This window comes from Psittacula echo (genome assembly GCF_963264785.1).
Source record: "Psittacula echo genome assembly, chromosome: 12".
Classification (NCBI taxonomy): domain Eukaryota; kingdom Metazoa; phylum Chordata; class Aves; order Psittaciformes; family Psittacidae; genus Psittacula; species Psittacula echo.
Window position 1 is genome coordinate 10,350,951 of NC_137747.1, and position 25,241 is coordinate 10,376,191.

At 42.1% G+C, this 25,241-nt stretch overlaps 1 long non-coding RNA gene across 1 annotated transcript; it reads left to right on the forward strand.

Moving 5' to 3' along the window:
- Positions 1-8: 8 nt before the first annotated feature.
- Positions 9-24,002, forward strand: LOC308226298. The gene is made up of 3 exons (XR_013957875.1): positions 9-70; positions 14,952-15,016; positions 17,894-24,002. It is a non-coding gene; the product is annotated as an uncharacterized lncRNA (long non-coding RNA).
- Positions 24,003-25,241: the final 1,239 nt, after the last annotated feature.

Genomic DNA, 25,241 nt, shown 5'->3' on the forward strand with positions numbered 1-25,241 from the left:
AAACTTGAGGGGGACATCCAAGGAGGAAGGAGCACAGACACTCTCAAGAACTGCATGTTACTTTCTACAGGTAACCACTACCCATGTGAGGCTTCCACCAAGAATAGAAATAACTTATTTATAGCATTTTGTTATTTTTGCTATTTTTTCAGGCAAGACTCCACCTTGTGTAGATCTGTTAGAGATTATCGGCATAATTAAATATAGAAGGAGTAGCATATCTGGTTCTAAAGGAAAATCAGAAAGGCATCTAAGAGGGGAGAACCCTAAGAGAATTGAATACTTGTGAGTTACTTGGATAAAGAATGGCTGAACTCAGCTAATTTCAAGACATGGTGCTGTGCTAACATAAGCATAGCCTTGCTGCTTCTGAATAAAAAATAAAGACGCCTGATTGAGCTGAGAAACACTTACGCGTTTTAAACCACGACATGTGATCTTTAGCCCCATGTACATGTCACGTACCTCTGATATAACTGACAGCTGCTATCTGTGGCAAGCACCCAACAAGAATATATTGATGGATGCTGGTTTGTTATTTGGCAGTGGGAGAGATGGCAGAATTGGAGAGAACACTACTAAAATAATGTATGTGAAATAATATGTTGCAGAAAGCTTTTGCATGTGAACTGTGGCTTCAGTCAGAGGCCAGAGAACAAGCATCTGAGATTGGTTTGGCTCTGGCATCGTTAGAGCCTATAACAGTTCTCTAGTAGAAGCTCAAATGTTTTAAATGAAGCGCAGAAGTATGGAAGAAAAAGTGATTTTTTAATTTTTTTTTTTCATAAGGGCACTGTGTGCTTTTCAAAAATATTTTTATTTTTCTCCATCCTTCCCCCCCAACCCCAAAAAGCAAGAACTGGCAAAAGTAAGAGTGTGGTCCTTAGTAGGGGAACACAATTATCCTGTGCCATTATTCAGTAAAAAATCATTATCCCATGTTCAACCAGATTTATTAGTGTAAAGATATTTTTACAGCATGATCTTAAGTTTATCAAGTTAGGTAAGTCTTGAAACAACTACAGCAATGTAGTCACAGTTCAGATGGGGGGAATATCTTTTTTTTACAGCATCGGGGTGAGCAGAACGTACTTCAGATATTCAGGAACATACCTACTTTAAAGAAAACCCCACATCTTTAGAACCTTAGCAGTGAACCACATCTATTCTAGAACAGGCTGAGAGGTAGGGAAGATGTGTCTTTAGAAAGGCAGGAGTTATCTGGCAAGGTTGGAAAAGCAACATGGGACCATTTATAATAATTATTAGACTTGTCAATTTACATGCGTACAAATATTTGCATGTAAGAAAAAAGCCTATTGCAACAAACAGACCATCAAAAAAGATCCTCTAAATTTTTGTATCCTCTCTGCTTTAACTTCAGGTTTCAACCTTCTCTGCTTATTGTAGCCTCCCTCAGCCTTTGCAACGATACCTTCAAGTTCTGCTTTGTTTTTCTCGTGTCACATTTGACAGTCTCTCATTTTCACTTGCCTGACAACTTCAAGTATCTACTTTCCTTTCCTGTTTGCAAAGTAAAGTACAGCATTTTTCCATCAGATAATACACTTGCTCTCCTGAATCTCATTCTGATAATCTTGCTTTTCCCATACAATTGGGAAAAAAATGCAATGCCTGTGAAAAATCCTTCCCTGAACTCCCGATGGAAGAATTTTTCTCTTTCTTCTTTCCCACCACCCCCGCACTACATTGGATCAACACTCCTTAGAGAAGTTGTGATCTTTCAGTGTCCATTACAGAGCTGAGTATGAGGTGTGGATGTAAGAAAATAGCAAACAGCACCACAGAAGGGGCTTGCTCCTTGCTCACCTTGGCCCATATCTGATCAATATGTCCTGTATAAGCAGGTTCTGGAGCTTTCCTCTGAATGGCCTCCTTTACTTCTGTTGTCTCACAGAATGGCTGGTGCCTTTCACTTGTTTAAAAGTCTAGGTGTAAAGGTGCCTGTTTGCAATATTTCCTGTGGGGTGGAGCTTGAATAACCTTCTTTTTCTCCCCAGCCTTTATCTTACCAGCAAGGCTTGAGGATTCATTTTTCATTCATTTTTTCACTCTCTCAGTCCCCACATCCTGATCTCATTTCCTTGCAGTTTAACAACTGAAGCTTGGACAACATTTATTCCTAACAGTCTGGCCATTTAAGAGTTTCTTAATGTATTCAAACTTACAAGAATATTGGCATTTAGCTGCTTTTCTTTCTGTTACAATTACAAATTTACAGGAACAGCATAACTACTTCTTGCACCACATTGTTTTTAATTTGTAATACTTCATGTGCAATATTTACAGTGACTTCTTTAAATTAATTCACTGAATCCATTGTTTTCCTGACGCTGATTTTTTTTTCCTGCTGCATTGTAATAATCACAAAGCAATGAGCAAGCTGTTGCCTCTGCCCCAAATTTAATCAGGCTAAAGAACCAATTTTTCATTTATCACGTAATTACTCTTTAACAATGTCAAACAGACAAGCACTCCATGTCATATTTGCATGACACACTACAGAGATGATAGGTAAGTTCATTTGTGACTTGTAATAAAATAGCTATCATTGTTTTCAGCTGGTATACTACTATTTTTTCTTCACAGGATATCTCAGAACATGCAACTGGCAATGCCAATTTGTGTATAAAAATCTTTTCCTTAATTTCAAGGAGAGGCATTTTTGCTTACGCTTTGCAGGTGGCTCCACTTTCTGTCAAGAGAGAGACTAATTCTGATACTTTCATGAAACAACCTGTAAAATTTGATACACCCAATGCACAGCCTTAAGGATGCCTCTGAGTGATACCCATTATGCTGGACTGGTCACAGCTATGTGCCTTCCCAAATTCAGAGTTTCAATTGGCTGTGCTCAGTATTCAGCAGCCCAAATTGTTCCGTTTTCAGGTTTGGATTATGTTTGGAAATTCTAGAATTGGAACTTGGTCAGCCCATTTCACATACGGACATATTTTCCCATAAAAGGGAGCAAACTGTTTTTAACTGGGTATGATTCAGACTACTGCTTTGAATCGCTGTTTATTAATACTATTTAATCTTAAGAGGGATTATATTTTTATCATACACAAAGCCCAACTGTCATTTTAAAATTGTAATACTTTAATTCTAAAATTTAAATTTCTTAGAATTTAATTTTAAAATGCTAAGTCTGAACTTCAGAGGTTAAAAGATGTTAAGCTACACTCTCCTACCCATACTTTTAAATTCTCTTAAATGACACACTAACAATTTTTAGAATAGATTTGATTTAATATTTCAGCCTATCCGTGGATACATAGAAACTGTTTCTCTTTGTGTCAAGATTAGTTACTGTTGAAAGAAAGAAAAAAAAAAAAAAGAAAAGTCATCAATTATTCACCATGTAGCTGCTGATGCTGATTTGGTCACATATTTCACCTTTTTTGTGTGATGGCAGTAGTGTGCTGGGTATCACTGTCCTCTATTGGTCAATGGCATAATTGGTTTGGGTATTTGATGGTATGATAGTACAGTTATAAACAGTATGTTCTAAAAAACAGATGCAGTCCATTTATTCTGGGAGATAATATGTCAAGGAGAACAAGTTGTGTCTGTTGCTTCAGCTTCTGGTGCTTATCACCAGCTCTGGCTAAGTTGCCTTTCAGATCTCTCCAGTGCTTTGTTTGTAAAACAGATGAATGATACGTAACAGACCATGGGATTAAAGATTATGGGCAAAGCTTACAAATGAGGGTTGAATTAATGAGAAATATTAACACTAGTCAGAATACTAGTCAAACAAAATGCATCTGACCCAGATTGTTTCCTGTAAGACAAGTAGTATTTGCAGAGCTTGTATGGTGGCTGTAAATGTAAGGATTGCACACCTAGGTGCTTGAAACTCTGGTGGACACCAAGAGATGATTCTTTTGGACCTCAGAAAATGAAAGCTCTAAGACATTTTAGGATTTTGTTTCACATGCCCAGAATAAGCTATATCAGCATCATATTTGCAAACTGGTTCAGTCGTATAACTCACAACATCCTTTTCCAGAGATACCCAGATTTCTTTCCTCATTGCAGTAATTGTTAAAGAAACATATAGTCGAAGAGTTCAGAACTGACTAGTGAAGGACATCATTTGCAGTAGACTAATTTCCCACAATTCTCTCATTTTTTTATTGCTGTTCTCTTCCCCACCAACTCTGTATGAATACACAGGGACACTTGAATTCTATTAAATGTTACATACTATTAATTGTGCCTTTGTTTCAGCATAAGAAATAAATCCCTAGAATAGCCTACTTGCTCCTTTATTCTTTCTGAGCGCAGCTCTTTCTTACATACCCATGAAGCACCATGCTACAATCATATGCCCATGACTCACTAGGGACTGCTTTAGTACCCTGACGAGTTTGGGCTATTCTGTCTCCCCTCACATTCCCTTGTTAGATAATTAAGCAAGAAATTTTGTCAACAAAGCCCACTCCTGCCATCCTAGATACAGGAATTGGTTTTTTTACAGTTATACTGCATTTGTGAACAGCACTAGGGAGAAACCTGGGCCCCTAGAAGAGTGGTATGACTGACTCGCATCAGCAGTCTTCAGGACTAGTACTTCAATGTAGATTGGTCAAGTCCCTATGAAAAAGCATTTGGCTCTCTTCTGGACCCTATTATGTTGTCCAAGATGTCTTACTTTCTGCCTTCATCTTACATTTGCAATGCCCCAAATAGCAGGGGCAGTTTGAATTTTGAAGCCTGCAGCCTGCTGTAGTCTGAAGCCTCCCCAAAGTTCTCCAACAGACTTTGAAGGCAGCCAAACTTGACACAGTCAGTTTCCATATTGTCTGTGTAAAGTAGGATACTCTGTTAGCTGGGCTCATTTCTTTTGTTTGGATCTTGGTTCATTCCAGATAAGATGGCTTGTTCCAGAAGGGAGACTGTCAGTGACACAGTAGTGACTTGTACTATTATGTGAACTTCACACAGGAACAAGCCGAACTGACAGTGTACAGACTGGGATGGATCTATGCTAGGTTCCCTGGATAGCTCCCTCATAGTCACACACAACCTGTTATTTATAGCCTATTATATTTAAATGTATTTCCCTACTTCTCCCACTTACGCACACATCTCATCAGTTGGAATGGAGTAAAGACATTATTCGGAAATTTTAACTTCCAGCTACTGCTGCACACTCATCAGCAAAGAATACCTCTTTGCAGGCTCCATCCCTATGTCACTCTGCTGATTTCTTCTAAGAATATGACATGCTGTCCCATTCTGCAGGCAAGTACTCTTAATTCTAATACAAAACCAAGATGCTTGCATGTGTGACTCATGTCTTAGTTATAATGACAATGAAGCTTAGAAGCTGAGATAAAATTGCTGAATCCTTAGTAGCGATAGTGTTCTGCAGACTATCAAAACCCTTAAAAAAATAGCACAATGGAATTTATAGAATCTTTATAGATGCTTTTATGCATTTATATGCTTTTCTTTATGCACTGTTTTATACTTCTGTTGAAGTAGATCCATTAGAGATTGGCCCACAGATGCATTAGAAGTTTTGAGGAAAAAAGTGTGTATATTTACAGGATGTGTGTGTCGGAGGGTGTGGAAGGAGGAGGAGAGAGGGAGAGTGAAAAATTATGTGCACACACACCTGCACATAGACCTTTACGGTTTTTCACATTACAATTGTGTGTAGCACTGTGAGGACCATTCCTGGCATTTTTGACATCTCTAACTGAACTTGGGCTTGGATGTTTCTTAGGCTGTGGGTATTTCACAAGCAAGTGGTGAGCATCATCAGCAAATACCAGTTTGTTCAGTAAATGCTGCTATTGCTTCTTGCATTTTGTGCAACGAGAAAATTGTGGTTAAGAAGAGACTGGTACATGACACTTGAAGAGGAAGTTTTTAGGAATCACCTTGCTAAAATGTCTTGGCTAAATTATTGGCAAATCATTGCTTAAGAGGATGTGTTACAAAGCAGAAACAATTGGTTTGTTGGTTTTTCACCACTGCTGTGGATGAAGGTTTTTAGTGTCCACTTTACCGTATAGTTCTTTTGTTAAAAAAAAAATTACTTTTCTACTCAGTCCAGTCTTTCAGCTTGACCTGTCAAATTGTGTTTTGCCATTTATTTAAGCTCTGCACAGTGGAGGACATTTATGAGGGAATCAATAGCCTTGTGATCATTGTATGCACCTCATTCCCTCCCAGTCTATGTTCCACTTTAAAACAGGTAAATATTTAGATGGCATTACACTTAGCAAATGCATTGAGGCAGTCATTAACTACACACTATCAGGCCAAGCAAACAGAAGACACCGTTGAGCGATGCTAGCACAACAAGATCAGGTCAGTAACATGAATTATTTTAAATTATATTAGATGGATGAACACTTGTGTTCTAAGAGTTTGTGCGATCAATTCTCCTAAAACTGTGAGAATGAATGGGTAACTGTGCCTATTTCAGCCATGAGAGGAAAACAATGCCTGTCCTTTCTGCACTCAAGCCTGTGCTCTGTAGATGGTTTTTATTACTTTCCTGAGCTTTTCAAACCTGTCACATAAAGCCATCACAGCATGAACTCTATGCCCAGAAGAGGTAAACTGGTGTCATCTGCACTCAGGCCTCACTGTACATTTTTACAGAGGTCCTAGCTAGTTAGGCCTAAGCAAAAACACAGCCAACCTTGCTAAAGTGTATTGACTTCATATCTTTCCTTCTAATACCTTACTGCTGGACATCTGCTTGCTTTGTCTGTATTTTAAAGTTCCTTTGTCTTTCACAATGATTTTAACAGGTATTTAAAATGGCATTGCAGTTTACTGACTCTGAATCTGCAAGAATGAATCTAGCCTATAGTCTATTCTTGGCACATATATTCCCATTAACACAAGATTCATTCATACCTGAACTACTCTCTGTTACATTAAGTTTCATGCTAAAAACCAGTCTGCAGTTTGCCATAACTTCTTTTGCTCTATTTGTGGTTTTATAATGTTTAATTCCAGTATGATAACGGATGGATTATCTTCTTTTCCTTGTTTGTGTCTTTTGGAAAATGCAGGAAAGAAAAATACTGAAACAACCTATTAATAATCTCGAAATGTAGTGTACTCCAACAATTCAGAGCCCTTTACAAAACACAACCCCAAACAGAAAGCTGACATTACATTACCAGTTGCCCGTTCCTTATGCACAAAAAGGCTTTCTTCCCTTTTTTGTTTTTGTTGTTTTTTTTTTTTTTACTTACCAGTCATGCTTCCTTGCTCCCCTGTGCCTTGGACTTAGTGTTTCTGTGAGCAATTGTAGGCCTATATGATAAGACTTAAAACTGGTTGTGTGGCAGCATTTATAGAGAAAACTTCAGGCCTCTCCTCATGTTCAAACCAATTATAATTCACATTAGGTGGGTGAGGCAGGTAAGTCATACCAGTGGGCATGTAAACTTCCTAGTGACCATATATTAGCTCATGGGTTTTAATACACTGCACTTATGCAATTCAGGCTATTTATCCAAGCGGTTGACAGAGATACTTAGAAAAGTAGAGCATTTAATTGCATACCTGGAATCCAGAATTTCACATACAGTGCTGTGTCACTCAGGAAGGAACACTTTTTGAGTCAGTATGGATTAATATATTTTCCCAGTATGATCCATAGATGAGTATTCATGTAATAAAACTATATATTCATAATAAAAGTCATAGGGTTCTCTCCTATGAGTGCACTTGTAAGTCTGCAGGAAAACCCAAAACGTTTCATTCACCTCATCAGTCCTTTTTGGAGATCACCACAGTAATGCCTTTGTGCCAGCCCCTCCTTAGAGTCTCTGTGAATAATACTAATGGTATTAATGCTGCAAATGTAATGTAAGCTGCTATTAACTTGACAAACCACTGAAGGCTGAGTAGCTCTGAGGAGAGGATCTCAGGTGCTAACTCTCCCTGCACAAAAAGAAACTTCATCCTCATAAAATAAAACACTCATTTTGTAGGAGGTACAAATTATTACTATAATTTGTGTTTCTGTGGTGGTTACTCATCTAGTTTCTGACTATAAAGACACAATAATAAATGTGAAAATACTTTGATCTGCACATATAGGACACTTTATAGATAGAAAGAAATTAATGTGTTGGCATGGCCTCACAATATTCTTTTTTTCAGGCTAATACTTCATTTTTCATCTAAGCCCTCTAGTGATTTGATCCTGGATCTCTCTCTCCTCCCCCTCTGCCCACCCCTACACAGGAACTTCCATTTCCTTCATTTCCTTACACTTACACAATTCAAAACAGGTATTTTGTCTCATTTTATTATTACTTCATCTCACTTATCTACAATGAGAAGAGACTCAATCAATCTCTGGTATGTTAGTGCTTACCTTGAAGAATGTGAAGGGCAGAAATTTCCTAAGATCAGAAATGGACAAGCACAGTATCTATGCATAAAGTGGGACAAGTGGCATGAGAAAGAGCTGAGAAATTATTGTTGACATCAACTAGTTTGATGTAAATTGCTGGAAACTACTGGAATAGATAAACCTGTTAATGTCTAGAAGATGAAGATAATTAATAGCTAGCCAAGAAGCCAGTCAATCTAATTTTTTTGCTTTGACAGATCAATACACCAGGGAAGTAAGAATTGGCAGCTATCATACATATTGACTCTGATTTGCAGCAAGATCCCCCATGGTATTTTCATAAGCACACTTTGAAAATATCAGTTACACAGGACTTATATTAGTTAATTGCGTAACTCCTTGTAAAAAAACCAAATGCTGCATTGTTTCAATGGATCACTATAAAACTGGAAGGGCATAGTGACTGAGGTGCCATTAAGTCTGCCTTGGAGCTTTGACCCTTTCTGTTAGTAAGGCTTCAGCTGAAGTAGTGTGTTAGCCCTGGGCTAACCTCAGCTGGATAATTTCAACAATACAAATAATAGAGAACTTTAAAAAATTAAAAGGACAGAGTTACACCCATCTAAACCAGATGCAGCTGCAGAGATAGGATGATGCTGAGTGAAAAGTGAAGAAAAGTGAAAAAAGGTGAAAAGTGGTTATAGAACAAGGACACCACTTGCGGAGTAATGGTCTTAAAACTTTCAGTCTCTGAAAAGACACTGAAGTGAAGCATAGAATAAAAATGTTGGGAGTGAAGAAAAGTACTCAGGTAGACCCTCTAGGTGGGTTGTAAATAATTTTTTCTGTGGCGATTAAGAATGGACTGTATGCACATTTGTCTGTAATAGTATGTATGTGTGTAGTTGAGCTGTCCTTGGGGAATTTGTTTTGACATGAAAGCAGTGACAGTGACACTTTTTCACCCTTTTGCCTACTCTTGGTGCTTGATGCTGAACTGTATGATGTAGAGAAGGTCTCAGTAGGGAAACTAAGTATTCTGCATCCAGTGTTGATTCAGTCTCATTTTGCCTTGCTATTGCTTTATTGCTGTGACTGTTTACTCACAGTGAATAAACTTTGCATTGTGTCCTATGGTGAAGGGTTACCAAGTTCCTGACTAATATGACACACAAGCCTGCAGACTTCTTGTATGTCATGTTCATCTTAAAAACTGCTTATTTAAAAGAAGTAATAGACTGTTTTGCATAGAAACAGAGATATTAGCACTGTATCTGTCTGTTATTGCATCAGTTGAGATTCTGGTTTCTGCCAGTATAAGCCAGTTCACAAGAATCACCAGGAAGCCCCACAGTAGCCTTTCTAGTTCATCTCAAGAAATGAAAATCTGTCCTACCTTCAGTCAATAAGTGACCTGAAAATAAGCATATCTTTTCCTTATGCTGCCTCCTTTTTAGAATCCACTGAAGTTCACTGGGTATTTTTTTGTACCTTGGAGCTATAAGTTTCACATGCTAATTATGAGTAGTGTAAATAATGTTCTAAGTGTTTCCTTTCTTCATTTAAGATCCACTAGTTCTTACACTGTCAGGGTTAAAAGATACCCATAGCTTTGCTTCATTTTATTGTTCAGTGCTTTGTAATCATCTATAATATCATGTCTTATGATTGGATACAGTAATCCTCCAAATGACTTAATTTCAGACTTTTCAGTCTCTTTTCATGCTGATATCTTTGAATATGTCATGGATTTCTGAAGAAACTCAGTTTCTTCTGTATACTTTTTGCTATAAAGGAAAAATATTTGAACATGATGCAGCAGGGAGAATACACTATCTATAAAATAGTGACAGTGATTTAGGTTTGCCTGTTCTATTTTTTATTAACAGTTTTCGTCTGTTTGTTAAGCATTTGCTCAGCTAAGCCCAAGAGTATACAAGACTGTATTTGATCATCCTACATAAAGGAATGCTGTCATAATGAGACATAAAATAACAAGACCCTGGGCAAGATGTTTAGCAGTGTAAATGAATAAAAGCAGGCAGATTGGAAATCTTACAAAGAGAGGCTGCACAACAATTCTGGGTGGAATCCATAATAAGAAAGTATAGGATTGGAGTATATGAAATGAACTTGCAAGGGACTTGTAAATAGAATGCTCAGAAAGCTGATAACTGCAAGGAAAATACTGCAATAGATAAAAGGCAAGTGGAATTAATTGTGTGAGATGGATGAGATATTACAGAGAAGCCAAACAAGTGTGAAAGACTAGAGCATAAATAAGGAGATCAATAATTGGGATGGAACATAGCAGGAAGTGGGATGGAGCAAGCTAGAAATTGGAGAGGAAGAAAAAACACCCATACATTTGAGAGAGAAAAGAGAAAAGGAGAAATTAAAAATGGAAAATTAGGCAGGAGTTCAGCTAAGGGGAAAAGGAAAACCACACATTCTGATATTTTCTTCATGGAAAAAATATCCCCCTGAATGAAGGTGAGCCAAAGATGTAGAAAACTGAACCAAAATGATCGTTTGATATTCATTAAAGTGCAAGAAGAGTATAACTGAGGAAGAGGAGAATGGAGTTTGAGGAAATATCATAGAATAGTTTGAGTTGGACCTTCAAAGTCCATCTAGATGGTCCAACTCCACTGCAATGAGCAGGGACATCTTCAACTAGATCAGGTAGCCTGGAACTACATCCAGCCTGGCCTTGAATGTCCCCCAGGATGGCGCATCCATCACCTCTCTGTACAACCTGTGCCAGGATTTTACCACCCTCATTGTAAAACATTTCTTCCTCACATCCAGCCTTAATCACCCCTCTTTTAGTTTAAAACCATCACCCCTCGTCCTATCACAACAGGCCCTGCTAAAAAGTCTCTCCCCATTTTTCTTATAGGCCCCTTTTAAGAACTGAAAGGCTGCAGTAAGGTTTCCCCAGCCCTTTCTCTTCTCCGGGCTGAGCAACCCCAACCTTCTCAACCCTTCTTCATAGCAGAGGTGATTCATCCATCTAATCATATTTGTGGCCCTTCTCTGGACCCTCTCCAACAGGTCCATGTCTTTCCTGTACTGACAACTCCAGAGCAGGATGCAGTGCTCCAGGTGGGGTCTCACCAGGTCAGAGCAGAGGGGCAGAATCACCTCTCTTGACCTGCTGGCCACACTCCTTTGGATGCAGCCGAAGATATGATTAGCCTTCCGGGTTGCAAGCGCACATTGCCCGCTCATGTCCAATCTTTCATCCACCAGTACCCCTAAGTCCTTCTCCTCAGGGCTCCTCTCAATCCCACCATTCCCCAGCCTGTATTGATTCTGGGGCTTGGCCTGACCCACGTGCAGGACCCTGCACTTGGCCCCGTTGAACCTCATGAGGTTCACATGGGCCTACCCCTCAAGCCTGTCCAAGTCCCTCTGGATGGCATCCTGTCCCTCAGGTATGTCAAGTGTACCACTCAGCTTTGTGTCATTGAGGAGGAGGTATTGAGGATGGTTGGCAGGGATATGAGTGTAAGAAACAGAGAAAATATCTGGGACAAAGGAAGTGGAAGCTTTAAGAGAATCAATTTGGTCCAGAGACCAAATCAAGCAAGAAAAGTGAAGAGATGATAGTGAATAAGAAAGTACAAAATCAGCATATATATAAATACTGCATTTCAATTCCTGTACTGAAATCAAACATGCTCTCTAAAATATAACTGGCAATACCTAATACGAGAAATCTCACGTACCCATAGCTTTTCTGTGTTTTCCATTAGCATCTCCTGGCCTGACGAGTGTTTCACCCTGCAACTCTTTTTTATTGTGTAACTTTGGACTGTTACAGCTGCAGCAACAGTACCACTAGAATAGCACTGGTATTTTGGCAATGCTGAATTTGTTCCAAGAATTTAAAACAGTACTTCACCTTGATCTAAGTGCACCTCTGTCCACAAATCCTTTAATTCGTAGCTAGACATTTTCTCCTTTTAGAAGGAAATCGTGTAGTGCTATACTGTTCCACAATTTGCCAGCTCCTTTGGCAGTGGGCTGGTGAGAGCTGGACCTGTAACAGTCAGTAAAGCATGAAACTGCCACGACATTGGCTGTGGGGGAGTCGCCATCTTTTTTCGGTGTCAGAGTACTGGAAGTTCCCAGCAGTTGTTACTGCTGCCAAGTGGGATCCATGCTGATGTCACAGGTAGCCACCACTGCAGGAGTAGGAGATGACTCTCCCAGAAGCCATAGTTACTACACACACCTCCTGTCATACCAGCAGTCCCCTTTCTTCTGGGTGATCCCTACAGCTCTACCATCCCTTTCCTTATTCAACTTTTTAGCAGCAGAGACAGTCAGACTGGTGCTTAAAGGTTTAGAAGAGCTGTAAGTAGATAGTTAGGAGTTAATTGTATATTCCATAGTGGATAATTGTGTCTGACACTCTCTCTGAAAGGGAATTCTTTGGAATCCATGAATGCCAAGGAACAGGTCATGCCCGCAGTACACAGGGCTTCAAGCACTCTGTCAGGGTTTTGAAAACGTTTTCTCTCCAGTCAGTAGCATAGCATTAATCTAACCAAACCTGTTCTGCAGAATCTAGCACTGTATACAAGTGCTGTCTCTGTAGCTCATCTTCACTCGCAACTACACAACTTTTCTTAGTTTCAAGTCAGACTGTAGACATTTCTGGCTACCACTGTGGCATCTACTTAGCTTTGGGGCCATCCTGCACTTGTTTTGAGTTTTTCCAGCAAGAAAGCATCTGGTCAGTTTGGACTGCATGACTATGACTAAACTACAGTATAATCCATTTAGTTCCCAAACTAGACTGAATCTATGAGTCTGACTGGAGTAAAGAGAGCAAACAAGACTTGGGGAGAGATTGGCAAGCAAGAAACACAACAATCAAAAGGGACTTTCTGAGGATTATTTCCAAGGCAATAGATAGACTATTTTTGTATTTTAGAGAGTTACCTGAGTCTCACTGCAGATCTAAAGAAGCATTAAAACATTAAAGAAGCTGCCTTGTTTGCTTCTTTTTATGAATGAGACTAAACTTCTCTAGCTGTACAAGAAGGCACAGAACAGAACAAGAAAAGAACAACGCTGCTGTCTGCTGTCATTTGTAACCGTGATACAGGTTCAACAGCAGAAACTTACTGTTTTGGATAGGACTTACTTTTTAAAGAATGAAGTCACTTTTAACTGCAAAAAAGGGGAAAGGACATGGGTAAGTAAGATGTTCTTATTGAGAGATATGACATTGATACTACCTATTTTATGTCCCTGGAAGCATAATGATTTCATAGCAAGAACATCCATAACACTTATCAGCTTACCTTGAACTTTTTGTTTGTTTGTTTAGCATTTATTTATTAATTTTACTTTTTAATGCTAGTATCTGAAGTGAACAGTATCCCTATTCTATAGCTGAGGAAACTGGTAAGATAGGTGCCATGACTTGACACTGTAAGTGATCTGATATCTGAAGTCTCATCCCAGTACATTACTGTCAGCCCTTTTGTCCTATTTACTCACATCTTTTATGATAAAAATACTGGAATAATGTTTCCTTCTTTTTTTTTTTTTTTTTTTGAGCAAATAACCTCATAATAAATTACACTGCAGTAATTTATCCTTTGTGTTTAGAAGAATAATCATTTGCACATTCGGTGGCTACACAAGAAATGAAATGAACACTGGTACCATATATCCCCCAATTTTTAAACTACTGCTGTTGGTATTAACAGTAACAACACTGATTATTGCAAATTATTCTGGCTTTTTTCTTTGCATTCAATGTAAAATACTTAGTAGCACTCTGAGGAGCCATGAAATCTGAAGGGCTTTTTAACCTGCAATTTTTGGTTTGCATCTGAAATCTGTTTTCTAAGCCTCACATATTCAAGTAAACAGAAACATTCATTTTCTTAGCCCTCACTCCCTTCAGGTTGCTCATATTAGCATACGTGTGCATGTGTCACTCCACAAAAATGTTTAGAACATTTCCTGTTATTTCATCCTTGGGGCTAGTTTTGAGAAATCAACTTGTTTTAACAGTTATTCCTTCTATGTGAGCTGCGAAATAAGAAGCTATTGGTGTAACAGCAGAAATTGTAAGTGTGCCAAGTCTCTTCCTTTGGGCAAAAGGGGGAAAAAGGTATTGCTTCAAAAAGGCAAGCTGTTTCATGCTTGCTGTGTCCTCACTTCCCTTAATAGCTTGCTCTTCTTTGACCTTCTTCTGTAAGCACACGCTGTTAAGTTTTATTGAAATTTTTAAATAATCAACTGGGAGCCACCACTGATGTAAAATTAATATAGCAAAGCTAAATGTGTACAGAAGGAGAAGGTAATTTTATTTTAAACAAAACTGATTTCAGGTGCTCACAGTCATTCTCCTGAAGATTTCATTCAGTCAGTCTATCATATTTGTTTTCCATACCCACAAGGACCAAGATATGTATGTCTGGCTAATCCAATCAGGATTATTTGTGGTGAAACAGAGGACAAAGGATGCCAGATTTGGAGTCATAGTCATGTTTCCTGGATTCTTTTTGCTGTGTGACCATGTGCTCATTTTAAAAGTGCCTTTTATACCTTTCAGGGACCCAGGTCTGTCAGTCATTAAGCAATGTTGTTGATTGACTGCCCATCCTTGTCTCCTGTTCTGTGAGTAGTCTATCCTTAGTTTTAGATTGTCCTTTGTTTTCCCAGTCTATATGATTCAAGACTCTGACCATGATCTGAGCGATCTGCTGGTGAAGTCAAGCCATGCCATTCTTTTGTAATTTCTTCTGGTACTATCATACATATGTTTCTGTCAGTAATTTGTTCATTTCAACCTGAATATTCCTATTACAAATCTTTGCATTACAGAATTACATTAGGTCACACAAATGAGCTATGAAGGGAAGTACAGAGTCTCAACCATGTGAGAAGCTATAAAGAGGATTCCAAGTTAAGTACTGTACCTGTCACACTGACATTACATTTGGAGGCACTTCTGTGCTGGTCATTCTGACAGAATAGCATTCATTATCAATGAAAGTCCATCAGTGTAAACTAGCTCACTCACTTGTTAAGGCATGAAAGGTACATGAAATTTTAGTCACCAAACTCAATGCTATGAACACTTTTGGAAGGAGAATGGTGAGATGAACCCTCTGAAATGACTGTAAACATATCAGTGGTCTTTCATATATTGTGCCATTGAGTGTTACCCCATAATAATAGTACTATAGAGGCTTTGTAAGAGGAGTTCCTGAATTTAGGTACCAGTAGCTTTGTTTGAGAGGGTCAACACTGCTCTTCCACCTGTGGATCTGGTTTTGGTTGAATAATGGCCTGAAGGGTTCCTGGAAGGTCATTAAATGTCATACATTTTGTAGATAATTAAAGGCTGAGAGAACTAGGGATTAAGCATGTTTACATGAGGGTTTGAGAGCAAATACCAAACGGTAGAATAATACTGAACCAGAATAAAAAGCAGTGTTTTATGGAAGATGTTGCAGGTGAGTATAAGACGATGTTCCTACCTGTCTGATAACCAAAGGTTAACTGCTGTATTTAGTGTTTCCAAAATTTTAACCCTGTAGTGCATTATGGTGCATGACCTATTAGGACCTTTCCTTTTTGGGAACCAAAACAGAACAGAAAAAAAACCCATCACATCACTGGGAAAAAAAAAAAAAAAAAAAAAAAGAACATGCGTGAATTTAACAGCATCTCAGTTAAAATGAAATGTAAATTTTGTCTGTTACAGTGATAAAGCCAGTGACAGCAAATGTTAGAAGGTTAACAGCAGATCTGTGAATGGGTTTAGCAGACCCCTGATATCACCAAAAGCTGCTACAGAAGGAAGTGTTCCAGCTTGGTTACCTAAGATAACTACTGATAAGAACTGTTTGTTACGTCTGTCTCCCACTTCCACCCTGTCGCTATTGCTAATTGTATTGCGTTTATCTTTGCTTTGGATGGTTCTGTTAGTAATCTTACATGCATATATTAAAACAAAAAGATACCATGATTAGTTTTTAGAATGTCATGGCTGAATTTGAAAAGACCAAAGCTAAAGTAATAAAATCAAATAGATCCAATTGAAAGCTACCTCCATCTCCAAACGAGTAACCAAGTTTCTCCTGGTGATTAGAACAGCTTATCAGCATGTAAAAGTGTGTATATGTAACATGAAGTATGACACATACACATGTATTTGTGAGTGATGAAGCATTATCTTTCAAAAGCTGCAAGACACCAAGTTGTTACCTTAAGTAGATGGTTGTCAAGTGACCAAGGCTACAGAAGAGGAAGTGGGAGAACTATCTAAATTATAAAGTTGAGAGATCAATTTAAGTAAGGCTCAATTAGTGCTACCCCAGGAATTGTAATAGGGTAAATGGTAAGACATAGAGACAGAAGAAAGATTGAAGCTTTATCTGGAATAAACACTGCTTCTTCTTGACTCCGATTCAAAGCAACTCTTGCAGTGCAAGGTGTAATTTTGATGGTATCAGCAGACCACAATGAAAATTACTGGAAAGGATTAGAATGGAGCTGGAACAAGGAATATGCTGCTGCTGCTTTCCCTTAATTTAAATAAGCAGCTGTAAAAACTCCTGTCTTAAAGTTCCTGAGACAAGGAAAGACTTTTACTGCAAGTATTTACTATTCACTGATACTATGGAAGTGGCACTGTTACAGAGCAGAAGTGTGTGAAAGCTAGTACCAATAGAATCAGAATCTCATTACTTTGGTGTTGGAGCAAACCTTGTGCCCTCAATAGCCTGGTTGCAATTCAGCCTGCTTAGATCTTCCTGAAGTACCTAATTTCAGGGAAATGACTAGGCAGCAAAGTAACATCCACCTGTGTAGCACAGGGGGTGCTAATATTAACATGTAGGGATTACTGTACAGGTGTTAAAGTAGATCATCTCATTAAGCATTAACTGAACAGGCAGAGCACAGTTATAGCCGAAATGTGAACAAAAAGTTCCAGAAAAGCTTTGCCCTGTGTATAGCCTGCTGAGGTCATTGACTACACGGGACACAGGCACCATGGAGAGCTTTACAGGGAGTCATTCCTTTCCTCTTTGAGCAGCAGTAGTTCTGCTACCTCTAGAGGCAGCCACTTTGTTGACAAAAATGGCTCATTTTTGTCAAGGAGCAAGGAGCTCATTCACCAGCTGGACTAAGACACTGTTCTTTGGGGACCCACTGTAGGTAAAGTCGAGGTACATTCTGCACTGCCAGTGGCTCTTTAAAAGGCAATTGTGCTCTGGGTATAGCAGAGAAAGGCATCAGTCGCAGGCAGCCACGCATCCCTGCACACAGCTACTTGGCAGGGGTCTTGATTGTTCAAGCGGCAGCATATTTCTTGCCTTGCAGTCTTAATGCCAAAGCAGGCAGGGGTTCAACTTACAAACACTTTTTGATATCAAATCGAGATGACAGCTGGCTTTTTACTAGCACTGTATTTCAGCTGTGTTGCTTGCTGAAACTAGCTTGGAGGCTAGAAGATATGTAGAGGGTTCTGAAATATTGGAGTAGCTGTTTCCAGGAAGAGCCTCGGGAAGCCAGAGGAACTGAGCTGCGTACGCCTCGCACTGGCAGGAGAGCCCATCCCGCCTGCCGCGTACTGCGTGATGCCGGCAGCGAAGTGCAACCGCTGAGCTCTCTGGCAGGGAAGGCGGGGGATGCAGAACTCCTATGCCGCTCAGATCACAGCCGGAAGCCCCAGCGCTCTATGGTCATCCACTGAACTGCATCTTGTACATGAACGTGCCTCTGCTTTGCCCGCTTGGGGAGTGCGGACGGAACAGTCCCAGCTTTGTCCTGTCGTCAGTAGCAAAGACCTGGAATGGTTTTTGGTACGGAGCCAACGACTGTCGGAGCCGGGGCTGCCCGTGGGAAAGGTGCAGAGAAGCGTCAGCGCTATCCTCCAGTAAGTAGTTGCTGTACCCGGAGGTGTAAACTGGGCTGGGGGCGGCCGTTGCTCAGCCCACTGCCTCTGCGGTACCGAATAAGTGGATGTTGCCGTCCTGTGGCCAAAATCCGGAACTGCAGGTGAGCGGTGCGATGTGGCAGCTGATGCTACTCGCTGTTGCCGTTCCGTTTCCACAATGTGGCACTGCAGCCGGTGCTCCACGCATGCGCCTTAGTGCTCCTATGCTCCCCGCTGCTGTTCGCCGGAAGTGGCAACGCGATCCTGCGGGCCGGTGCCTCCTGGTAAGGAAAAGCTGGCGGCGCTCCACGTTCGCGGTGCCGGTGATTGTGCCGGCTGCTCGCGGGCGCTGCTGTCTCAGGGCCGCAGCTTGGCGTTCACGCGCCGTGACTAGCGCATACACGATGCCCGGCAGCAGCATGGCGGCGCGCCATAGCTGAGGGAGAGGAGGCCAAGGATTGGACTACTCTTTCCCGCTGCCTCCATGTCCCACCCTCTCTGTGACGCGAGCGGCGTCGTGATGGGGAGGTGGGAGCGTGCGAGGCGATAAAAGGGGCGGTGCGGGGGGGGTGGGTTTCTTCCAATAGTGGCGGTAGGAGTGGGCGGGACTCGGCCGCTCATGGCTCATCAGCGGTAATTAGCGGTGACATTCCCCCCTCTCTTCCTTCGCCCCCTGGGACGGCTCAGTGCTGGCGGGCCGCTGTTACTTTCCTTAATCAGGCACCAACGAGGCTGCTCTTTGGAGCTCAGTCAGGTTTATGTAAAGGTTTATTGTGGTTGGTTGATTGTCTTTGGCGCTATTAAAGTTTATTTACGTTTATTCAAATTAATTTGCCTTTATTTAACTTTGTTTCTTTAAACTTACTGTGCTTTATTGGACTTTATTTGATTTGTTTTGAGCTTTAATCTCTTTTGTTGATTTAATCTCGTTAAGGTTGATAATTAAATTTAAATTTATTTATTTACAACTACATAAATTTGAAGTTTAGTCGAGATTTTATCACTTTTTGTCACTTTTATTCACTTATTCAGTTTTTTATTGAGTTTTATTCACTTCATATTGCCTTTTATTAACTTTTTATTCAGGTTTTTTTTTCACTTTTTAGCCACGTTTTAGTCACTTTTAAATTCTTTTTTAATCACTTCACATTTACTCACTTGTTACTGAGGCATATTCACTTTTACTCACTTTTACTCAATTTTTTATGCACTTCTATTCACTTTTAATCACTTTTTATTCAGCTTTGTCGGGAAAACCTGTTTTTGATAACAGCTCATGAGGTAGAGTGAGGTTTCAAACTTTATTCGAATAAAGGGAGATCTCTACCAGACACACCTTGTTCAGGGTCTTCCGTTTGCATTCAAGTATCCCCCTATTTGATACCTTCCCTACCCACAAAGTCCCTTTTCCTTTCTCCTTTGCCTCAGATCCTCTGAGCCATTCTACTGTGCATAAGTGACAGTTCCTATGAGACAGGAGAGTTTCACAAGGCTAAGCAAGTTCTGTGAGGCTTATCGAGTTATCGCATTATTTACACGGTTTCTTTTTCATAGAACCTCAGGTCCTTTGTAAGACTCTGCACTTTTTCACTGTTCTCAGCAGATTGTGTATTTTTGGCAAGGCCACAGCTTTTCTCCACAGGTTTATTCAGGCTTTTTATTCACCTTTATTCACTTGTGTTCAGCTTTGAACTCACATGTGCTTGCTTTTGATTCGCTTTTATGTGGTTTTATTCAGATTTATTTGCTTTTTAGTTACTTCGAGTGGTCTTCAGCTCACTTCTATTCACTTTTCTTGGAGACTTATTCAGGCTTATTCCCTTTTATTCTTTTTCATTGACATTTAATTCACTTTTATTGAGTTTTATTCAAGTTTATTGACTTTCATGTAGGGCCCCCCTCAGCCTGATAGACAGCCTGTAGACATCCCATAGAGACCCACAGCGACTGATACAGGTCTTTTTTTAAGATTTTTTTAAAATTCACCATTCTCAGCAGGTTGTGTATTGTTGGCAAGGCCACCGCTTTTGTCCACAAACCTTATGCAGGTTTATTCAGGCTTTTTATTCACCTTTATTCACTTGTATTCACTTTTGAACACACATGTACTTTCCTTCGATTCGCTTTTAATTCACTTTTATGCGGTTTCATTCAGATTTATTTGCTTTTTAGTTAACTTTGATCTTCAGTTTACTTTTAGTCACTTTTCTTGGAGATTTATTTAGGTTTATTCCATTTTATTCGTTTTCATTCACATTTAATTCACTTTTATTGAGTTTTATTCAGGTTTATTGACTTTCATTGGTGTTTATTCACTTTTCAGCTTTATTCTTATTTAACTGCAGTCCAGTTTAATTGAGCTGGAGCGACTGCAGCGGGCCTGGCCCACGCGCCAGGATCGACCTGAGACCCCCGCCAAAGGTGAGACCCAGAGTGCCCCCCAAACTGCCTCATGGCGAGCCAGTGACACCCGATAGATACCCTACAATAACCCATAGGCACCCTCCCCCAACCCCAGCCCCCTAGTGCGCTATAGACCCAGAACACTTCTCACAGCTTTGACTCCTGCAGTCATGATGTCACCAGGACCGCAATGACGTCATTAGCATCATCAATGATACAGTGCCCCATAGGGTCCAACTACATTCCTGCAACTCATAAGTGCCCCAAGCCCAGTGGATTTTTCTTCTCACTTTAGTTTTCTCTCTGTTTTTTTTTTTTTTTTTTTAAACTTTCACTCACTTTTATTCAGGTTTTATTCAGGCTTGGTCACTTTTATTCATTTTACTCACGTTTTGCTCACTTTTCTTTATATTTGATTTAGTCACTTTTAGGAACATTTTTTTTTTTTTTCCCAGTACCCCATAGTGACCCTGAGCAACTCATGGACACCTCATAGAGTCCAATAGACCCCAGTAGATCACCTACAGGCCCCTCGAGCCTCATAGACACCCTGTAGACATCCCATAGGGTCCCAGATCAACCCGTAGACACCCCACAGCTACACTTGATGAACCTACAGTGACCTATAGACAGCCCATAGCCATCCACAGCACCCCATGGACACCCAATAGACATCTGATAGAGACCCACAGTGACCAACAGACACCCCAGAGCAACTCATGGACACTCCAGTGACTCACAGATGCCCCATAGAGACCCATAGATCCCCATAATGACACACTGCGACTTATGGATACTCCACAGATACCCTGTAGCAAGCCCTGGACGCCTCGTAGTGAGCCACAGCCACCCATAAAAACCCCACAGAAACCCGCTGCAACTGCTAGGTACCCTACTGACCCACACATGGCCCCATGACAACGCATAGAGCCATGCAGACACCCTGCACTGCCACATAGCACCCCACAGACCCCCTCCCCACTGCCTCATAGTTCCCTATAGATACAGAACACACACCCCATGGCTTTTATTGACTTACGGTGTGATGACATCACCTGGACTGTGATGATGTCATCAATGGCATGGTGCCCTACAGGAACCCAGAAGAGCCACATGGAGGGTTCCCAAGTGCCCCATAGGGCACCCACAACCCCCCCGCACCCTTTAAGTACCCCAACACCAATTGATTCTTTTTTTCATTGATTGTAATTAATTTTCATTGACTTCTATTCACTTTTGAGTTTTATTCAGGCTTGTTCACTTGTATTCATTTTTATTCACGGTTTAATCACTTTATTCACTCTAATGCGCTTTTAATTTGCTTTTCTTTCAGTTTTCTTCGGATTTGATTTAGTCACTTATATTAACTTTTTTTTTTTTTTTTTTTTTTAGATATCCTATAGCAGCCCAGAGCAACCAATGGATGCCTCATAGAGCCCCACAGACCCCAGTAGATCCCCTATGGACCCCCCAGCCTCATAGACTCCCTATAGGGTCCCAGAGCGACCCACAGACACTCCACAGCAAGTGTTAGCAAGCCATAGAGACACCACAGTAACCCACATACATGTTATGACGTCACCAGGACTGCAATGACATCAACTACCATAGTGCCATTTAGGGCCCCCACTACCCTGTTGTACCCCATAAGTACCCCAACACCAATTGGTTTTTTTTTAATTGCCTTTCATTTGTCTTTATGAACTTTCATTCACTTTTATTTGCGATTCATTCAGGCTTGTTCACTTTTATTCCTTTTTATTTCCTTTGTACTAATTTATAATCACATTATTCTCTTTTGCTTTTTATTGTCTTTACACAGTTTTATTCATTTGGTTTCTTACTAATTTTTTTTTCTTCAGGTGTCTTTGCTTTGTAGTCTCCTATAGTAACGTTATTTGGGTTTAAATGCCCCGTAGTCATAAAAAGTCATAAAGCCCCACATACCCTACAGACATCCCATCCCCCCCAGTGTGTCCCTATGAAGTTTCTGTGCGGTCTCTATGGGTCCCAGCACCCCCAGCGTCTCTCTATGGGTCCCTATGTGTGTCTCTTCCCCCCCAGTGTCCGTACCTCGAAGGCCAGGGTGGTAATGCCGTGCAGGAGGTGGATGCCGGGCCCGGGCACTAGCGGCGGGAGCTCCCGGAGGAGGAGGGCGGCGATGCCGGAGGGAGGGGGAGGGGGCCCGGCCAGGTCTCGGGGCGCTGCAAGCCCCGGGAGGAGGGAACGGCACGGCAGCGAAGCCTCCACCCAAACCACGAGCGCCAGCGCCATTTTGGAACGAAAAATGGCGGCGGCGCAGGCGCGTTGCGGCCGTTACCACGGCAACGCGGCCGCCAGAGGGAGGGGCTGGTCTCAATATGGAGGAATGGCGGGTACACACTGGCGCCAGGGGCACCTCACCAATATGGCCGCCCCCAGTCGCCGTACACAAGATGGCGCCCAACTAATTTGGCCGCCGCCGGGTGCCGTACTCAAAATGGCGCCTATTCAGTGGCGTCAACGGCACCCCACCAATATGGCCGCCCCCTCTCTCCCACTCTCAACATGGCGGTGCAGAGCCGCACTCCAGATGGTGCGGGCCATAAAGTACTCCCACCAAGACGCCTCCCGCCGCCTCCCCTCACATCTCCTTCACCCGCACCTCCCTCTTCGCCTCCTCCATGGCCGCCCTATGGCGGCGGGAGGTGCGAGGATGGAAGCGCCAGACCTGCGGGACGGGGGGGCTGGAGGAGGAAGAGCCCAAGATAGCGCGGCCCTCGTGTCGTGTGTCCTCCCCCGCCGTTCCCACTGCTTTATGAGGTCAAAGTGATGTAATTCCCTCTTTTCTGTTGCTGCGTGAGGTAAACGTGATGGAATTCCCTCTTTTCTATTGCTGCGTGAGGTAAACGTGATGGAATTCCCTCTTTCCCAGTATTTTCTCAAAGCAAAAGTGTGGGAACACCAGCTTTTACCCGAAAGGAGCCCAGCGGAGCCGAAGCCGCCCAACCGGCACGGAGCAGACCAAAGGGAGCCGAGAGCAGCCCCAGCCTCCCGAAGGGGGCGGAGCCGACCGACGAGACCCGAGCGCAGCCCAAGCTATCTCAAGAGGGCGGAGCCGCCCGAAGGAACCGGAGGAGCTCCGACGGCGTCCGAGAGGAGCCGATGCCTCCCATTACCTCCCCATTACCCCCTATTAACCCCCGTCACCCCCCCATTCCCCCACCATTGCCCCCCATTCCCCTCTATTAACTCCCTATTATGCCCCATTACCCCTGGTCCCCGCTAAGGCCCACCCCCATTGCCCCACATGGGATCCTGTGGGGGGATTTGGGCGTCTAGAGTCCCATTACGGGAGTCTATGGGGGGGATTAGGGAGATTATGGGGCTCTGGAGTCCCTACATGGGGGTCTATGGGGGGATTATGGGGCATAGGGGGGTCTGGAGTCCCTACATGGGGATCTATGGGTGGGATTAGGGGGTCTATGGCAGTCTGGAGTCCCTACATGGGGTTCTGTGGTGGTCTGGAGACCCTTTATGGGGGTCTGTGGGGTGTCTGTGGGGGTTTAAGGGGGACATGGGCATCTGGAGTCCCTACATGGAGGTCTATAGTGGTCTGGAGACCGTTCATGGGGTTCCATGGGGGAATATGGGGCATATGGGGGGATTTGGGGGTCTGGAGCCCCATTATGGGTGTCTATGAGGGATATGGAGGGAATTTGGGGGTCTGGAGTCCCATTGGGGGGTGTCTATGGGGGAATATGGGGGGATTTGGGGGTCTGGAGTCTCTCCTTGGGGTTCTGTGGGGGTGTGGGGACCCCTTATGGGGGTGTATGGGGGAATATGATGGTCTGGAGTCCATGACAAGGGGTTCTAGAGGGAAATATGGGAGATTATGGGGGGGATATGGGGGACCGGCGTGCCTACATGGTGTTCTATGGGGGGATATGGGAGTAGATAGGGTGTCTATGTGGGGATATGGATGTCTGGAGTCCCTAAATGGGATTCTATGAGATCTACTTGGGGGATATGGGGTGTTTACAAGGGGATATGGGGGGCTTATAGGGGGATTTGGGGGTCTGGAGACCCGTAATGGGGTCTGTGGGGGTCTATGGGGGGATTAGGGGAGATAGGGGGGTCTCTGGTGACTCAGAGAAAACTCCAGGAACAAACTTGCCAGCAAAGGTTTCCAGTTGACAAGCAGGTATTCTTTATTGCGGCGCCGGCAGCCACAGGTGGACAGCTCCTCCTAACGTGTGTCTCCGAGCTGCTAAACAAGCCGTCCTTATATAGTCACTAATCATACATATTCCTTATGTACAGACATGCTTATTCTTGAGGCTACTTACATCATTCTTCTAGGAAGTTTCCCCACAGGTGTACAAAAACGTGGTGCTGCTCTCCGAGGGTCCTTTACTTCTTCCAACGATCTTCAGCACTTCCGGCAGCCTTTGAAGCACGCGCAGTAGATGTTTATACCAGCTTCATTGGTTCGGTAACACCACAGACACAGCAATCATCCTGTCCTTCTACTTATTAGTCAGTTTAACTGCAGCCCATCCTGGACACCTG